The sequence below is a fragment of the Tachyglossus aculeatus genome, chromosome 17, assembly GCF_015852505.1.
Source record: "Tachyglossus aculeatus isolate mTacAcu1 chromosome 17, mTacAcu1.pri, whole genome shotgun sequence".
NCBI lineage: Eukaryota > Metazoa > Chordata > Mammalia > Monotremata > Tachyglossidae > Tachyglossus > Tachyglossus aculeatus.
The window spans coordinates 49,458,598-49,475,656 of record NC_052082.1 but is presented as its reverse complement, the minus strand read 5'-3'; positions in this window follow the sequence as shown (position 1 = coordinate 49,475,656).

Sequence of the window (17,059 nt, the reverse complement as noted above, 5' to 3'; positions counted from 1 at the left end):
GGCAGCCATCTGGGCGCTATTCGGAACTCTGGCCACTAGAGGGCGAGCTAACTCTAAACACGGAGTTCATTCATTCATTCATTCAATCGTATTTATTGAGCGCTTACTGTGTGCAGAGCACTGTACTAAGCGCTTGGGAAGTACAAGTTGGCAACATATAGAGACAGTCCCTACCAATCAGTGGACTCACAGTCTAAAAAGGGGGAGACAGAGAACAAAGCCAAAACATACTAACAAAATAAAATAAATAGAATAGATATGCACAAGTAAAATAAATAAATAGAGTAATAAATATGTACAAAACTAAACATATTAACAAAATAAAATAAATAGAATAAACATGTACAAATAAAATAAGTAAAGAAATAGAAAATAAATAAGGTGGCTCAATAAATACCACTGATAATAATAATAATAATGATGGCATTTGTTAAGGGCTTACTATGTGCAAAGCACTGTTCTAAGCGCTGGATGATGACAACGAAATGGGTGAGGATTAGGAGATGAGGATTGACAGACATTCTGATCCTTGACCACAAGCCTGGGGGCTTGTTATTGTGTGTATTTCGGGTCTGTGGATCAATCGGTCAATCAATCAGTGGTATTTATTGAGCCTTACTATGTGCTGAACTAAGCCCTTGGGAGAGCACAATACGACAAAGTCAGCAGTCACGTTCCCTGACTGTGAGCCCGCTGTTGGGTAGGGACTGTCTCTATATGTTGCCAACTTGTACTTCCCAAGCGCTTAGTACAGTGCTCAGCACACAGTAAGTGCTCAATAACTACGATTGAATGAATGAATGGAGCTTGGAGTCTGGAGGGGGAGACAGACATTAATATAGGTAATTTATAATATATGATATAAAGGTATGTACATAAGTACAGATTTGATTACCTAATCAATCAGTGGCATTTTTTAATAGCTCAATGTGTGCAGAGCCCTGGACTAAGCTCTTGGGAAAGTACAGTACAACAGAGTTAGCAGACACATTCCCTGCCCATTACGAGTTTACAGTCTAGAGGGGGAGACAGATATTAATATAAATGAATAGCGTACAACATATAATTTAAAGATATGTACATCAGTGCATATTTGATTACCCAATCAATCCATGGTATTTATTAAGTGCTCACTGTGTGCAGAACACTGGACCAAATACTGGGGAGAGAATACAATCCAATAGAGTGGCTTTCAAAGATCTGTTAATCCCCTATAGACTGTAAACTCGTTGTATTCAGGGAACATGTCTGTCAACTCTGTTGTACTCTCACAAGTGCTTAGCACAGTGCTCTGCCCATAATAAGGGCTCAATAAATACCACTGATGATGACAATGAAATGGGTGAGGATGAGGAGATGAGGATTGACAGATATTCTGTTTCCTGTGCTGCTGAGCTCAGGGGGACAGAGTAAGAGAGTGTGGATGGCTCAGCCCAATTCATCCCCACTGCTGCTAAAGCCCAGGAATTGCATTCCTACTGCCTGTAGTCTGACCATTCTCTTTCCCCCGGATCTGAGTTAAAACTCCATGAAACATAAGCTGTGCCTTTCTGGTCTTCTGTAGAATAGAGCACAGACCTGGGAATCAGAAGGACCTGGATTCTAATCTTGACTCAGTCACTTGTCTGCTGTGTGACCTGTGCCTCAGTTACCTCATCTGTAAAATTGGGATTAAAAGTGTGAACACCATGTGGGACAGGGACTGTGTCCAACCCCATTAACATGTATCTATCCCAGTGTTTAGAACAGTGCTTGGCACATAGTAAGCACTTAACAAGTACCAAAATTTTTATTAGTATTAAAGTAGCAGCACTAGCAGTCCTATTTAGTAGTGCAATGCTCCCCTTCAATGGCCAAGGGTTGAAAACAGTTCCCCATTAGATTTTCATGGGAATAGTGTTGAAGTGTGCGATAAAAATAATAACAACAGTGCCTTTTGTCCATTTGTTAAGATCTTACTACGTGCCAAGTGTTAGGAAAGAAACAATACCATCAGATCAGACACAGTCCTGCCCCACAAGGGGCTCACAGCAAAAGGAGGAAGGACAGCAGACATTTAATCTTACAGATGAGGAAAATGAGGCAGAGAGAAATTTAAGTGACTTACCCAAGGTCACATAGCAGGCAAGTGGCAGAGCCGGGATTAGAACCCAAGTCGCCTGATTCCCAACCCCAAGCTCTTTCCAATAGGCCTCATTATGCAGAGATTGTCTCAGTCTCTCTCTCTCTCTCTCTCTCACACAAACACACACACACACACACACTCACACGGATGCGATCTTTACTATCAGTAACATCTTCGAAAAGAAAGGACAGAAATAGAGTAAGCGCTCAATAAATATAGTTGAATGAATGAATATAGAGACATATTTGTAGTTGCCGTAGAACTACTACTACTACTACTAATAATACATGTTAAGCCCTTACTGTACGGGAAGCACTATAATAAGCTCTGGATAGCTACAAGGCAATCATGTTGGACACAGTCCCTCTCCCATATGAGCTTCACTGTCTAAGCAGGGGGCAGTAGGATTTAATCCCCATTTTACAGAAGAGAAAACTGAGGCACAAAGTTAAGTGAAATGTGTTTCTTAGATTCTACCTCAGTGTATCTTTGTGTGTGCATCTATTTATGGTGAGAGTGTGTTTGTGGGTGCCTTTGGATCGCAGTGTATCTAGCTTTGTGCTTCGAGGTTTGGGTGTGATTGTGTGTGTGTGTGTGTGTGTGTGTTCACAGGTTTCAAACGATGTATCTGTGTCCTTTTGAGTCTGAAGAATTCTGTTTCTGAAAGAGTGTCTGTCTTTGCATGTTGGCATCTGAGGGTGTCTGTTCAGATGTGTGTGCATGAAAGTGTAAGTGGCTGTGCATAGATCTATATGTGTCCTTTGTATCCAAAGACAATGCTGCTGACGGCAAAATGGATCCATGGCTGCATGAGCTGAAAAGAAAGATGTGGGTCTCCCACGGCCTTGGCTGCTCTGTGAACACACAAAGGCTGTCCCCCTGTTGTGCTGATGGGTTTGATATTTGCAGCTCCTGGACATATTTACTTTTGTCTTATAATGTCCCGATTCTTTCAGAGTTTTTTTAAGTGTCTGTGTGTGGTGTCTGGGTCTAAGCGTGTTCATGTGTCTTTTTACAAACGGGAGTCACCCCCTGGGTTCATGTGCATGTGTGTGTGTGTGTGTGTGTGTGTGTGTGTGTGTGTGTAGGATCAGATAAAGATGCTGATGGATCCAAGGCTGTAGAAATTCAGAGTGCTGGGTTACCCAGAAAGCAAAGAAGGGGTGCAGCAGGTCTCAGTGGCCCCCAGATGAGAGCCTTTGGCCCTCTCCAACTGCCACTTGCTCCCCCAGAGGGCCTGGATCAGGGGCATGAGGATTGAGGATGGATTTTCTGGGAGGGCTTCTAGCCAGCCTGTGTTCTAGGCCATGCTAAAACTGGAAGCGTGGTCATCCTTTCCAGTCCAAGACCCCCCCAGCCCCAGCCTGGCCATCCATGACATCAACACCCCCTTCGCCACTAAACCCGTAAAATCTGGGCATCAGGAAAGGTGGGGTTTGGAGCCTCTCCGTTCTACCCTGACCTGCTGGGATGCCCATCGTCTCTAGCCAACTCTTTCCCTCCCAATAATAATAGTAATGATGGTATTTGTTAAGAGCTTACTGTGTGCCAAGCACTGTTCTAAGAATGCTGCTTCTCTAAACCACGCTGCAGCTATGTGGTGGAGCCGGGATTAGAACCCATGACCTCTGACTTCCAAACCCGGGTTCTTGCCACTAAGCCACACTGTTTTTCTGATGAAGGTAGGCCAGTTGCTAAAGTGGCGAGCCAAGCCTGCTTCTCTTCCAGACTATAGGATTTATATATTTGTTATAAGATATATATATGGATATATATATATATGTGGATATATATATATATATTATATATATATATAGGATTTATATATACGTTATAGGATGCCAATGGTCAGCTGAGAAAAGAAGCTACAAGGTCATCAAGTTGTCCAAGGTGGGGCTCACAGTCTTATCGCCATTTTACAGATGAGGGTACTGAGGCGCAGAGAAGTTAAGCGACTTGCCCAAAGTCACACAGCTGACAAGTGACGGCGCCGGGATCAGAACCCACGACCTCTGACTCCCAAGCCCAGGCTCTTGCGACTAAGCCACGCGGTCCTCCTGTTCCTGGCATTGCAGCAGGAGAGATTGAGAGCAGCAGCGTGGCTCAGTGGAAAGAGCCCGGGCTTTGGAGTCAGAGGTCATGGGTTCAAATCCCGGCTCCACCAACTGTCAGACTTTGGGCAAGTCACTTCACTTCTCTGGGCCTCAGTTACCTCATCTGTAAAATGGGGATGAAGACTGTGAGCCCCCAGTGGGACAACCTGATCACTTTGTAACCTTTGTAACTATGTGCTCTGCACATAGTAAGCACTTAACAAATACCATTATTATTATTATTATTATTATTATTATTATTGAGGTTAGACCCAACAAAGAACTTCCCAACAGAAAGGAACGGGGCTGGTGAGGATGGGGGAGGATTGAAGGAGAGAGCTGGGGAGTTTTGGGGGATACTGCTCATGGGGAGGGAGGACTAGATTTGAGATCTGGGCAGCAGAGCTTCCTGGGGGCTCTCGTCCCTGAGCCAAGGCAGAGCTGGGAGTAAAAGGAGGAGCCAATGCGGGGTCCCCATGGGGGCTTGGCAGACTACCAGAGGGAGAGAGGCAGCCTGGAGGCCTGGGGGAGGCCGCGGGAGACCTCGCTCCAGCCCTGCCTTCGCCTCTTCCTCCTCCTCTCCCACTGCTGTGTGACCTTGGAAAGTCACCTGACCTTTCTGAGCCTGCCCCATCCTCTCTGCCTCCCACATTCCTGTGCAGGAAACCTAAGCAGTGGAAGCCACTAAGGAGCAAAGGGATCTACTTTTCCTCCAGCGTCTGCTAAGATTGTCACGGGGACCTGATTTTTTAATGATATTTGTTAAAGCGCTTACTAAGTGCCAGGCACGGTACTAAGCGCTAGAGTAGATACAAGCTAATCAAGTTAGAAACGGTCCATAGAGAAGCAGCATGGCTCAGTGGCAAGAGCCTGGGCTTTGGAGTCAGAGTTCATGGGTTCAAATCCCGGCGCCGCCAATTGTCAGCTGGGTGACTTTGGGCAAGTCACTTCACTTCTCTGGGCCTCAGTGACCTCATCTGTAAAATGGGGATTAAGACTGTGAGCCCTCCGTGGGACAACCTGATCACCTTGTGACCTCCCCAGCGCTTAGAACAGTTCTTTGCACATAGTAAGCACTTAATAAATGCCATTATTATTATTATTATTATCCCACATGGGGCTCACAGTCTTAATCCTCATTTTACAGAACCAAGTTCTCCGCTTCCTACTGGCTCCCCCCCTGGAGTTTTCCTTGTTGAGGTTTGAATCCCGAGGTCCTGTCCATCCTGTACTTGACTCCAGGCAGGACAGTCCATTCCCAGCCTAGATGGGTGGGTGTTTCCCATCTTCTTAAAGTTATACTGTACTCTCCCAAGCTCCGGGCACTGTACTAGGCACTGGGGAAGATACAAGATGATCAGCTTGAACACAGTCCCTCTGCCTCACAGGGCTCACAATCTTAATCCCCATTTTACAGATGAAAGTAACAGCAGACAAATGGCAGAGCTGGGATTAGAACCCAGGTCCTCTGACTTCGAGTGCTCTTTCCACTAGGTCACACTGCTTTTCTAAATGTTTGATAAATACCATTGATTGATTGATTGATTCTGCAGGGCAGGAGATGGCACCACCCCCTTCAAACCCCCCATTCCAGTGACTCACTCTGGAAATCCTTCCATAATCTAACCACAATCCCTCCTGCTGTCATTTCAGCCTGTTTTCTTTTGATTAATTACTGCATGTATAAACCGCTTATGACACGCTAAGTCTTGGGATAGATACAAGGCCGTCAGATTGGACGCAGTTCCTGTTCCATATGGCATTCACAGTCTATCTTATCCCCATTTTACAGAGGAGGAAACAGGCCAGAGAGGTTAAGCAACTGACCAAGGTCACCCAGCAGGACAGTGGGTAGGGACCGCCTCTATAAGGTTGCCAATTTGTACTTCTCAAGTGCTTAGTACAGTGCTCTAAACACGGTAAATGCTCAATAAATACAATTGAATGAATGAATGACAGAGCCAGGACTAAAATCCAGGCCTTCTGATTCCCTACGCTGTTCTAAGTGCTGGGGTAGATACAAACTAATCGGGTTGGACACAGTCCTTGTTCCACATGGGGCTTGCAATCTTAATCCCCATTTTACAGATGAGGTAACTGAGGCACAGAAAAGCAAAGTGACTTGCCCAAGGTCACATAGCAGACAAGAGAAGCAGCGTGGCTCAGTGGAAAGAGCCCGGGCTTTGGAGTCAGGGGTCATGGGTTCAAATCCCAGCTCTGCCAATTGTCAGCTGTGTGACTTTGGGCAAGTCACTTCACTTCTCTGTGCCTCAGTTACCTCTTCTGTAAAATGGGGATTAAGACTGTGAGCCCCCGTGGGACAACCTGATCTCATTGTAACCTCCCCAGCACTTAGAACAGTGCTTTGCACATAGGAAGTGCTTAATAAATGCCATCATTATTATTATTAAGTGGCAGAGTCGGGATTAGAGCCCAGATCCTTCTGACTTCCAGGCTTGGGATCTAACGAGTAGGCCACGCTGGGGATGCCCACCACTGTCAAATGGCTTTGCTAGTGCAAGACTCGAAGGGTATCATCAGTTACCCTGGCCTCCCAGCCGGAATCCAGAGTGACCCCTTTTCCTCTTTCCCTCTGGATGGGATGGGAAGGGATGAGGCTGGGCCTCCTCCTCCAGTGATATTTCCCTTGATGGGCTTGGCAATGATGGAGGAGGGAGGGGAGAAACAGCCTTGCGGGAAAGAATCAAAGAAGCAAGAAATAAGGGGAGAGGCAAAGACAGAGAGAGATAAAATTAGATTGAGAGATAGAGACCTACAGAGAGACAAAAGCAGAGAGAGACAGGGAGATAGAGTGAGAGAGACAGGCAGAAACAAGCAGATAGGGATAGAGTGAAAGAGACTGATAGAGGCAGAGAGAAACAGAGAGATAGAGAGTGAGGGAGACAGAGAGAGTGAAAGACAAAAACAAAGAGTTACAAAGAGAGAGGCAGACAGAAAGACAGAGAGAGCATGCGGGAAGGGAGAGGAAGATGAAAAGGAGGAGGAGGAGGAGAGAGGACAAGGCACATGTCTGCTAATTTTTTTGTAATATACTTTCCAAGCACTTAGTACAATGCTCTGAGCATAGTAAGCGCTCAAAAATACCATTTATTGATTGATTGATTGAGTGGGCTGAGAGGGTGGAGGTTTATCTGGTTTATAGGTTTATCAAGCGGCTCCACAGCCTCCCTCCTCAAATATCTAGACATGACAATCCAGGCACTAAGGTCACTTTTCCTTCCTTCCAGTTGAGTCTAGGGGTGACCTTCCCTTTGCTCCTCTGTGCCTCGGTCCCCTCAAGAGAAGAAAGGGGGGACTCTCCCTCTTTTCCCCTTCCTCCTCCCCCTAGCCTTCATTTATTGTCCCCCTCTTTCTTGCCCCCTTTGCCTCTTCTCTTTCCCCCTCCCTCGCTCCAACAGGATGTGAGGGAGGATGTGATCATCTCCTTGAATGTTTCTGTGGACCTGGATGGAGAAGGGTGGGGGGAAGAGGGGAAGGGAGCAGAGGGAATTGAGCTCCTTGACCTTTCAGAGAGGTGGCAGAGCCCCCCTCCTGGCCTTGGCACCTCAGTCCCTTGAGGAGAAACAATGGAAACCAGTGGTGGTGGCAGCGGCAGCGGAATTTGGAGAGAAGGCTGGGCTTGGATCAGGCAAGGAAGGAGCCAGGGACCGTCAGAGAAATGAAAGTGTTTTGATTCCTTCAGGAATCTAGCTCTAAAGCAGGCAGGAAGGTTGTTTCAGTTAATTTTAGGTTTCCTCTGAGATCTGCCTTTTTTTCTCCTTTTCCCAAGTTTGTTCTCTTTCCAACCTTGTCAGCCTGCTGAGTGACAGGTCTGGGCATCAGGCACAGATGGAGCAGCAGACAATAACACTGGTTTTAAATAGCTTTTTTTCTTTTCTCTCCCACGCGCATGCTCGGTCCTGTTTTCCTTAAGACACATGCTTCCTGGGCTTCCAGGAGGAAACTGCTCCATCCCGATGATCTGGTATCTATCCCAGCACTTAGCTCAGTGCTTGACACAGAGTAAGCCCCTAACAAATACCATTTCTATTAAAGTTCTCTGAATTCTTCCACTTGTCTAACCCAAATCTCTCCCTGTGATATAAGTCCATTTCCTCTCATTCAGTTCTCGGTGGAAATGGAAAACCAAGGAATTATTTCCTGCTTAGATGCAGTTCTACGGGTATGTAGAGTGAAGTACAGCCTGGAGAGGCTGGAGGCAGGGAGGTCAGCAAAGAGGCTGATGCAGTAGTGGAGACGGGACAGGAAAAGCGCTTTACAGTCTAGCTGGAGAGGGTAGAGCAGTTTCTTCTTCTTCTACTACTACTACTGCTACTAGTTCTGATGGATGGCCTGGACTACAGTTTGACTAAGAAAATGTCCCAATTTCTTAGAGAAGAGCCCCCACAGCACTAATACCCATATCCATAATTTATTTTAATGTCTTTCTCCCCCTCTAAACTGGAAGCTCCTTGGGGACAAGGAATGCATCTACCAACTCTGCTATATTATACTCTCCCAAGTGCTTAGTACAGTCTCCCTCTGCCCATCCACCAAGCTAGCTCTCTTCCTCCCTTCAAGGCCCTACTGAGAGCTCACCTCCTCCAGGAGGCCTTCCCAGACTGAGCCCCCTTCTTCCTCTCCCCCTCATCCCGCTCTCCATCCCCACGTCTTACCTCCTTCCCTTCCCCACAGCACCTGTATATATGTATACATGTTTGTACATATTTATTACTCTATTTATTTATTTATTTATTTTACTTGTACATATCTATTCTATTTATTTTATTTTGTTAATATGTTTGGTTTTGTTCTCTGTCTCCCCCTTCTAGACTGTGAGCCCACTGTTGGGTAGGGACTGTCTCTATATGTTGCCAACTTGTACTTCCCAAGCACTTAGTACAGTGCTCTGCACACAGTAAGTGCTCAATAAATATGATTGATTGATTGATTGTTCTGCACACAGTAAGTGCTCAATGATCACTTCCTGGCCCCATCCTACCTACCAAACAATGAGCTCACCTGATTTTATAGCCCAGAGTTTCACCTTCAGCCTGATTACTCCCCAGGCACAAATTGTTACCAGCCTCAGAGGAGATGGTGAGCTGCTACCTCGCCCATCTTTCAGTGGGTTTAATAAACCTTTCGGGAAGTACCTGGATCCTGCTTAGCTGGAATTTATGAGACACAAGGAGCGGTAGGGAATCATTGTGGTAGAGTTTTTATGGGTCTGTGCTTTCTGTAGGCATGCATGCAAGTCGTTAACTGTCCCTGGAAGCACCCCAGTGCATGCCAAGTCTTCATGCTCACCCTAGCTAGTGCAGTGGGGCCCTGGTGCCCACCCTGACTAGGGCACTCTGGTTTCTGGTCCTCATTCATTCATTCAATCGTATTCACTGAGCGCTTGCTTACTGTGTGCACAGCACTGTACTAAGCACTTGGAAAAGTACAACAATAAACAGTCATATTCCCTGTCCACAACGAGCTTACAGTCACCCTGGCCAGTACAACCCGGCTCTAATGCCCACCCTGGCCAGGGCAAGCAGGGCGCTGATAAATAAATAAAAAAATAATGGTACTAGTTAAGTGCTTACTATGTGCACTGGAGTAGATACAAGTTAATCAGGTTGGACACAGTCTCTGTCCCAAATAGGGCTCACACTCTTCATCCCCATTTTACAGATGAGGGAACTGAGGCCCAGAGAAGTGAAGTGACTTCCCCAAGGTCACCCAGCAGATACACAGCAGAAACGGGATTAGAACCCAGGTCCTTCCGATTTCCCGGGCCGTGATCTATCCACTAAGCCGTGCTGCTTCTCTAGTGATGCTTGAAAGTGGCAGCAGAGCACACATGCCCACTTTGGTGCCTTCAGAGACCTCCAAGGCCGTAGGAGCCTTGCTGGCTCTGCCAGTTATTTTAGTAATGTTGTGTATATAGCTATAATTCTATTTATTGTGCTGGTATTGACACCTGTCTACTTGTTTTGTGTTTTCTTGTCTGTCTCCCCCTTCTAGACTGTGAGCCCGTTGTTAGGTAGGGACCGTTCCTATATGTTGCCGACTTGTACTTCTCAAGTGCTTGGTGCAGTGCTCTGCACACAGTAAGCGCTCAATAATTACGATTGAATGAATGAATGAAAGAATATAAGTTGCCGACTTGTACTTCCCAAGCGCTTAGTCCAGTGCTCTGCACACAGTAAATGCTCAATAAATACGATTGAATGAATGAATATAGGTTGCCGATTGGTACTTTGCTTAGTCCAGTGCTCTGCACACAGTAAATGCTCAATAAATACGAAAGAATGAATGAATGAATATAGGTTGCCGATTGGTACTTCCCAAGTGCTTAGTGCAGTGCTCTGCACACAGTAAGTGCTCAATAAATACGATTGAACAAATGAATACAGGTTGCCAATTTGTACTTCCCAAGCGCATAGTGCAGTGCTCTGCACACAGTGAACGCTCAATCAATCAATCAATTGTATTGAGCGCTTACTGTGTGTAGAGCACTGTACTAAGCGCTTGGGAAGTACAAGTTGGCAACATATAGTGACAGTCCCTACCCAATAGTGGGCTCACAGTCTAGAAGGGGGAGACCGAAAACAAAACAAAACATATTAACAAAATAAAAAAAAGAATAGATATGTACAAGTAAGATAAATAAATAAATAAATAGAATAATAAATATGTACAAACATATATACATATATACAGGTGCTGTGGGGAAGGGAAGGAGGTAAGATGGGGGGATGGAGAGGGGGATGAATGAATGGAGGTTGCCGACTTGTACTTCCCAAACACTTAGCACAGTGCTCTGCACACAGTGAGCGTTCAATAAATACGATTGAATGAATGAATGAATATAGGTTGCCGACTTGTACTTCCCAAGCGCTTAGTGCAGTGCTCTGCACATAGTGAGCGCTCAATAAATACGAATGAATGAATGGGTGGATGAATGAGTGAGTGAATGAATAATAATAATAATAATAGCATTTATTAAGTGCAAAGCACTGTTCTAAGCACTGGGGAGGTTACAAGATTATCCCACGGGGGGCTTACAGTTTTAATCCCCATTTTCCAGATGAGGTAACTGAGGCCCAGAGAAGTTAAGTGACTTGCCCAAAGTCACACAGCTGATAAGTGGCAGAGCCGGGATTTGAACCCATGACCTCTGATTCCCAAGCCCGGGCTCTTTCCACCGAGCCACGCTGCTTCTCGAATGAATGAGTGAGTGAATAAATGAATGCCGGCGGGAGCCACCGCCTCCTCCTTCCGCACGGCCCAGGCAGAGCACTGGAGTAAGCGCTCAATAAATATGAATGGATGAATGAATGGATGGATGGACGAATGAATGGATTCATTCATTCATTCAATCGTATTTATTGAGCACTTACTGTGTGCGGAGCACTGTACTAAGCGCTTGGGAAGTACAAGTTTGCAACATCTAGAGACGGTCCCTACCCAACAGCGGGCTCACAGTGTAGAAGGGGAAGACAGACAACAAAACAAAACATATTAACAAAATAAAATAAATAGAATAAATATGTACAAGTAAAATAAATAAATAGAGTAATTCATTCATTCAATCATATTTATTGAGCGCTTACTGTGTGCAGAGCACTGTCATAAGTGCTTGGGAAGTACAAGTTGGCAGCATCTAAAGACGGTCCCTACCCAACAGCGGGCTCACAGTCTAGAAGGGGGAGACAGACAACAAAACAAAACATATTAACAAAATAAAATAAATAGAATAAATATGTGCAAGTAAAATAAATAGAGTAATTCATTCATTCATTCAATCATATTTATTGAGCGCTTACTGTGTGCAGAGCACTGTAATAAGTGCTTGGGAAGTACAAGTTGGCAACATATAAAGACAGTCCCTACCCAACAGCGGGCTCACAGTCTAGAAGGGGGAGACAGACAACAAAACAAAACATATAAAACAAATAAAATAAATAGAATAAATATGTACAAGTAAAATAAATAAATAAATAGAGTAATAAATATGTACAAACATATATACATGTGTGGAGGGGAAGGAGGTAAGGCGGGGGGGGGATGGGGAGGGGGAGTAGGGGGAAAGGAAGGCAGGGGCTTAGTTCATTCAATCGTATTTATTGAGCCCTTACTGTGTGCAGAGCAGTGTACTAAGCGCTTGGGAACTACAAGTTGGCAACATTCATTCATTCATTCATTCAATCGTATTTATTGAGCGCTTACTGTGTGCAGAGCACTGGACTAAGCGCTTGGGAAGTACAAGTTGGCAACATATAGAGCCGGTCCCTACCCAAGAACGGGCTCACAGTCTAGAAGGGGGAGACAGACAACAAAACAAAACATATAAACCAAATAAAATAAATAGAATAAATATGTACAAGCAAAATAAATAAATAAACGGAGTAATTCATTCATTCAATCATATTTATTGAGCGCTTACTGTGTGCAGAGCACTGTACTAGGCACTTGGGAAGTACAAATTGACAACATATAGAGCCGGTCCCTACCCAACAGCGGGCTCACAGTCTAGAAGGGGGACAGACAACAAAACAAAACATATAAAGCAAATAGAATAAATAGAATAAAGGTGTACAAGTAAAATAAATAAATAAATAAAGTAATTCATTCATTCAATCGTATTTATTGAGCGCTTACTGTGTGCAGAGCACTGTACTAGGCGCTTGGGAAGTACAAATTGACAACGGAGACGGTCCCTACCCAACAGCGGGCTCACAGTCTTGAAGGGGGAGACAGACAACAAAACAAAACATATAAAGCAAATAGAATAAATAGAATAAAGATGTACAAGTAAAATAAATAAATAAATGGAGTAATTCATTCATTCAGTCGTATTTATTGAGCGCTTACTGTGTGCAGAGCACTGTACTAGGCGCTTGGGAAATACAATTGACAACATATAGAGACGATCCCTACCCAACAGTGGGCTCACAGTCTTGAAGGGGGAGACAGACAACAAAACATATAAACCAAATAAAATAAATAGAATAAACATGTACAAGCAAAATAAATAAATAAATGGAGTAATTCATTCATTCAATCATATTTATTGAGCGCTTACTGTGTGCAGAGCACTGTACTAGGAGCTTGGGAGGTATAAATTGACAACATCTAGAGCCGGTCCCTACCCAACAGCGGGCTCACAGTCTAGAAGGGGGAGACGGACAACAAAACAAAACAAAACATATAAACCAAACAGAATAAATAGAATAAATATGTACAAGTAAAATAATAAATAGGGTAATAAATCTGTACAAAAACATATATACATATATAGGGTGCTGTGGGGAGGGGAAGGAGGTACAAGTAAAATAAATAAATAGAGTAATAAATCTGTAGAAACATATATACATATATAGGGTGCTGTGGGGAGGGGAAGGAGGTAAGGCGGCTATATATGTATATATGTTTGTACATATTTATTACTCTATTTATTTATTTATTTATTTTACTTGTACATGTCTGTTCTATTTATTTTATTTTGTTAGTATGTTTGGTTTTGTTCTCTGTCTCCCCCTTTTAGACTGTGAGCCCACTGTTGGGTAGGGACTGTCTCTATATGTTGCCAATTTGTACTTCCCAAGCGCTGAGTCCAGTGCTCTGCACACAGTAAGCGCTCAATAAATACGATTGATGATGATCTATTTATTTATTTATTTTACTTGTACATATCTATTCTATTTATTTTATTTTGTTAGTATGTTTGGTTTTGTTCTCTGTCTCCCCCTTGTAGACTGTGAGCCCAAGGTTGGGTAGGGACTGTCTATGTTGCCAATTTGTACTTCCCAAGCGCTTAGTCCGGTGCTCTGCACACAGTAAGCGCTCAATAAATACGATTGATGATGATCTATTTATTTATTTTACTTGTACATATCTATTCTATTTATTTTATTTTGTTAGTATGTTTGGTTTTGTTCTCTGTCTCCCCCTTTTAGACTGTGAGCCCAAGGTTGGGTAGGGACTGTCTCTATATGTTGCCAATTTGTACTTCCCAAGCGCTTAGTGCGGTGCTCTGCACACAGTAAGCGCTCAATAAATACGATTGATGATGATCTATTTATTTATTTATTTTACTTGTACATATCTGTTCTATTTATTTTATTTTGTTAGTATGTTTGGTTTTGTTCTCCGTCTCCCCCTTTTAGACTGCGAGCCCACTGTTGGGTAGGGACTGTCTCTATACGTTGCCAATTTGTACTTCCCAAGCGCTGAGTACAGTGCTCTGCACACAGTAAGCGCTCAATAAATACGATTGATGATGATCTATTTATTTATTTATTTTACTTGTACATATCTATTCTATTTATTTTATTTTGTTAGTATGTTTGGTTTTGTTCTCCGTCTCCCCCTTTTAGACTGTGAGCCACTGTTGGGTAGGGACTGTCTCTAGATGTTGCCAATTTGTACTTCCCAAGCGCTGAGTCCGGTGCTCTGCACACAGTAAGCGCTCAATAAATACGACTGATGATGATGGGGAGAGGACGGAGGGGGCTCAGTCTGGGATGAATGGATGAATGAATGAATGGATGAATGAATGCCCGCAGGAGCCGCAGCCCCCCCTACCACGCCGGGGCCGCTGCCATCCCGGGCGCCGCCAGCAGAGGGCTCCGTCTTCGGGGCGGGGCCGGAGCCCGGAGAGCGGATCCCGGAGCGCGGAATCCGGAGCGGAGCCGCCGAGCGGAGCCGGAGCCCGGAGCGCGGAGTCCGGAGCGGAGCCGCAGCAGCCGGTGGACGCCGCGGGCCCCGGCGGCCGGTGAGTGCGGGCCCGGGGGCGGGGGGTGGGGGGCTCCCCTCTCCTCCCCTCCCCACCGGAGACAAGACCCCCGACCCCTTCGGCCTCCGGAAGAAAGGGGAGGGGGCGAGGCCCAGGGGCTTTAGGGGGGCGTCCTGCCCCGGGGAGAGGGGCTGCAGGGGCAGGCCTAGGCTCGCTCTGACAGCACAGGCAGCGGATGATGGACTAAGGGGTCCCCGGTGCCCCGCAGCCCCCCTCAACCCGTCGCCTGGCATCTGGCAGGAGCCCCCAGGGTCCCCGGAGGGCCGGGCTCCCCGCAAGGGCCGTGCCCGGTGGGGAGAGGCAGCGAACTAATTGGGCTCAGAGGAGGGAAGATGCCCAGGCCGCTGGGGGATTGGAGAGCAGCTGCCAGTCCTTTGAATGCCAGTCCTTTGGGTGCCAGCCTTTGGGTGCCAGTCCTTTGAGTGCCAGCCTTTGGGTGCCAGCCCTTTGAGTCCTAGTCCTTTGACTACCAGCCCTTTGGGTGCCAGTCCTTTGACTGCCAGCCCTTTGGGAGCCGGTCATTTGACTGCCAGCCCTTTGAATGCCAGTCCTTTGGGTGCCAGTCCTTTGATTGCCAGTCCTTTGGGTGCCAGCCTTTGGGTGCCAGCCCTTTGAGTCCCAGTCCTTTGACTACCAGCCCTTTGGGTGCCAGTCCTTTGACTGCCAGCCCTTTGGGAGCCGGTCCTTTGACTGCCAGCCCTTTGACTCGCTGTTTACCTTCTCCCTCTGTGTGAGGGGCGAGGTGGGCCTCGTCCGCCCAACCCGCCCTACCAGTCGGGCGACTGGTGCAGGGTGGTCCGTCAGTCCCTTCCCCCAGCCGGGCGGCTTCCTCCTGCCCAGTCCTGGCGAGGAGAAGTGGGAGGAGGTAGCCAGGGCCGGACCGCACACTGGGGCATTGTGCCGCGGGGGCCCGGGGGCTGGACAAGAGAAGGGATAGACAAGAGCTGGGGTAGAGAGGGTCATGGTGAGGCTGGGGGAGAAGACCCCCCCCCACCTTATCTTTCTCCCCCCTACCATCCCCTCAGCCCTCCACTTCACAGCCGGCGGGGAAGGCCGGAGCTGTGTCAGCAAGATAGAGCCGCTGTAGAGGAGTCGGTCAGTACAGTTTCTGCGGCAGGAACTAAAGTGAGAATTAGGGAGAACAAAGCCCAGGAGAAAGGGCAGATGGTTTGGGTTTTTTTTTATTTTCTGGGGAAGGATGCAGGGGCGGGATGGCAGATGGTCAGATCCCAGGTGCTTCTGGAGTAAGGGGGGCTTTTCTGGAGGGTCTTTCTGGACACCACCATCCTCTGCCTTTGAACGGAGGGTAGCCAGGAGACCAGGGGTTTCTGGGCCTGTTAGGCTTGTGACCTGGGTTTGGGAGCCGACCAATATCCGTTCCACCCACTCAGTGGAGGGTTAAGCCCCCACACCGGTACCATCTCACTGGGCCCTGGCACCAAGGTCCTCTCCCCTGGCAGGAATGGGCCTCTGAGCGAGGCCAGTTGCCATAGCAATGGGCCTTGCCTCTCCTAACCTTTCCTCACCTGGGGCACGCTCCTCCCTGGAAGCCAATGAAAATAGCCACTGCTTACTGGGACTTGGGGTTTCCTGACAGCCTCCGGTTGGCTCCTTGGCTTCCCCTTGGCCCCTTTGTCCCTCCCGTCCATCTGGGGCTTTCCAGGAAACATTGGTCGTAACTGTTTAGACAGAGCCCCAGGCGGAGGTCTGGCTCACAAAACCTTTTTTCTGCAGGGGGGTGGGGGAAGAGTTTTTTTATGGTATTTGTTAAACACTTACTATGTGTCAGGCACTGTACTAAGTACCGGGGTTGGACACAGGCCCTGTCCTGCGTGGGGCTCACAGTCTTAATCCCCATTTTACAGTGAGATAACTGTGGTATAGAGAAGTGTGGTTGACGTGCCCAAGGTCACACAGCAGACAAGTGGCGGAGCTGAGATTAGAACCCACATCCTTCTGAGTCCCAGGCCCGTGCTCTATCCACTAGTCCATGCTGCTTCTCAGTTGAGGGCGGTCTCGTCCCGAATCAGTGGTGTTTGCAGTGGGATA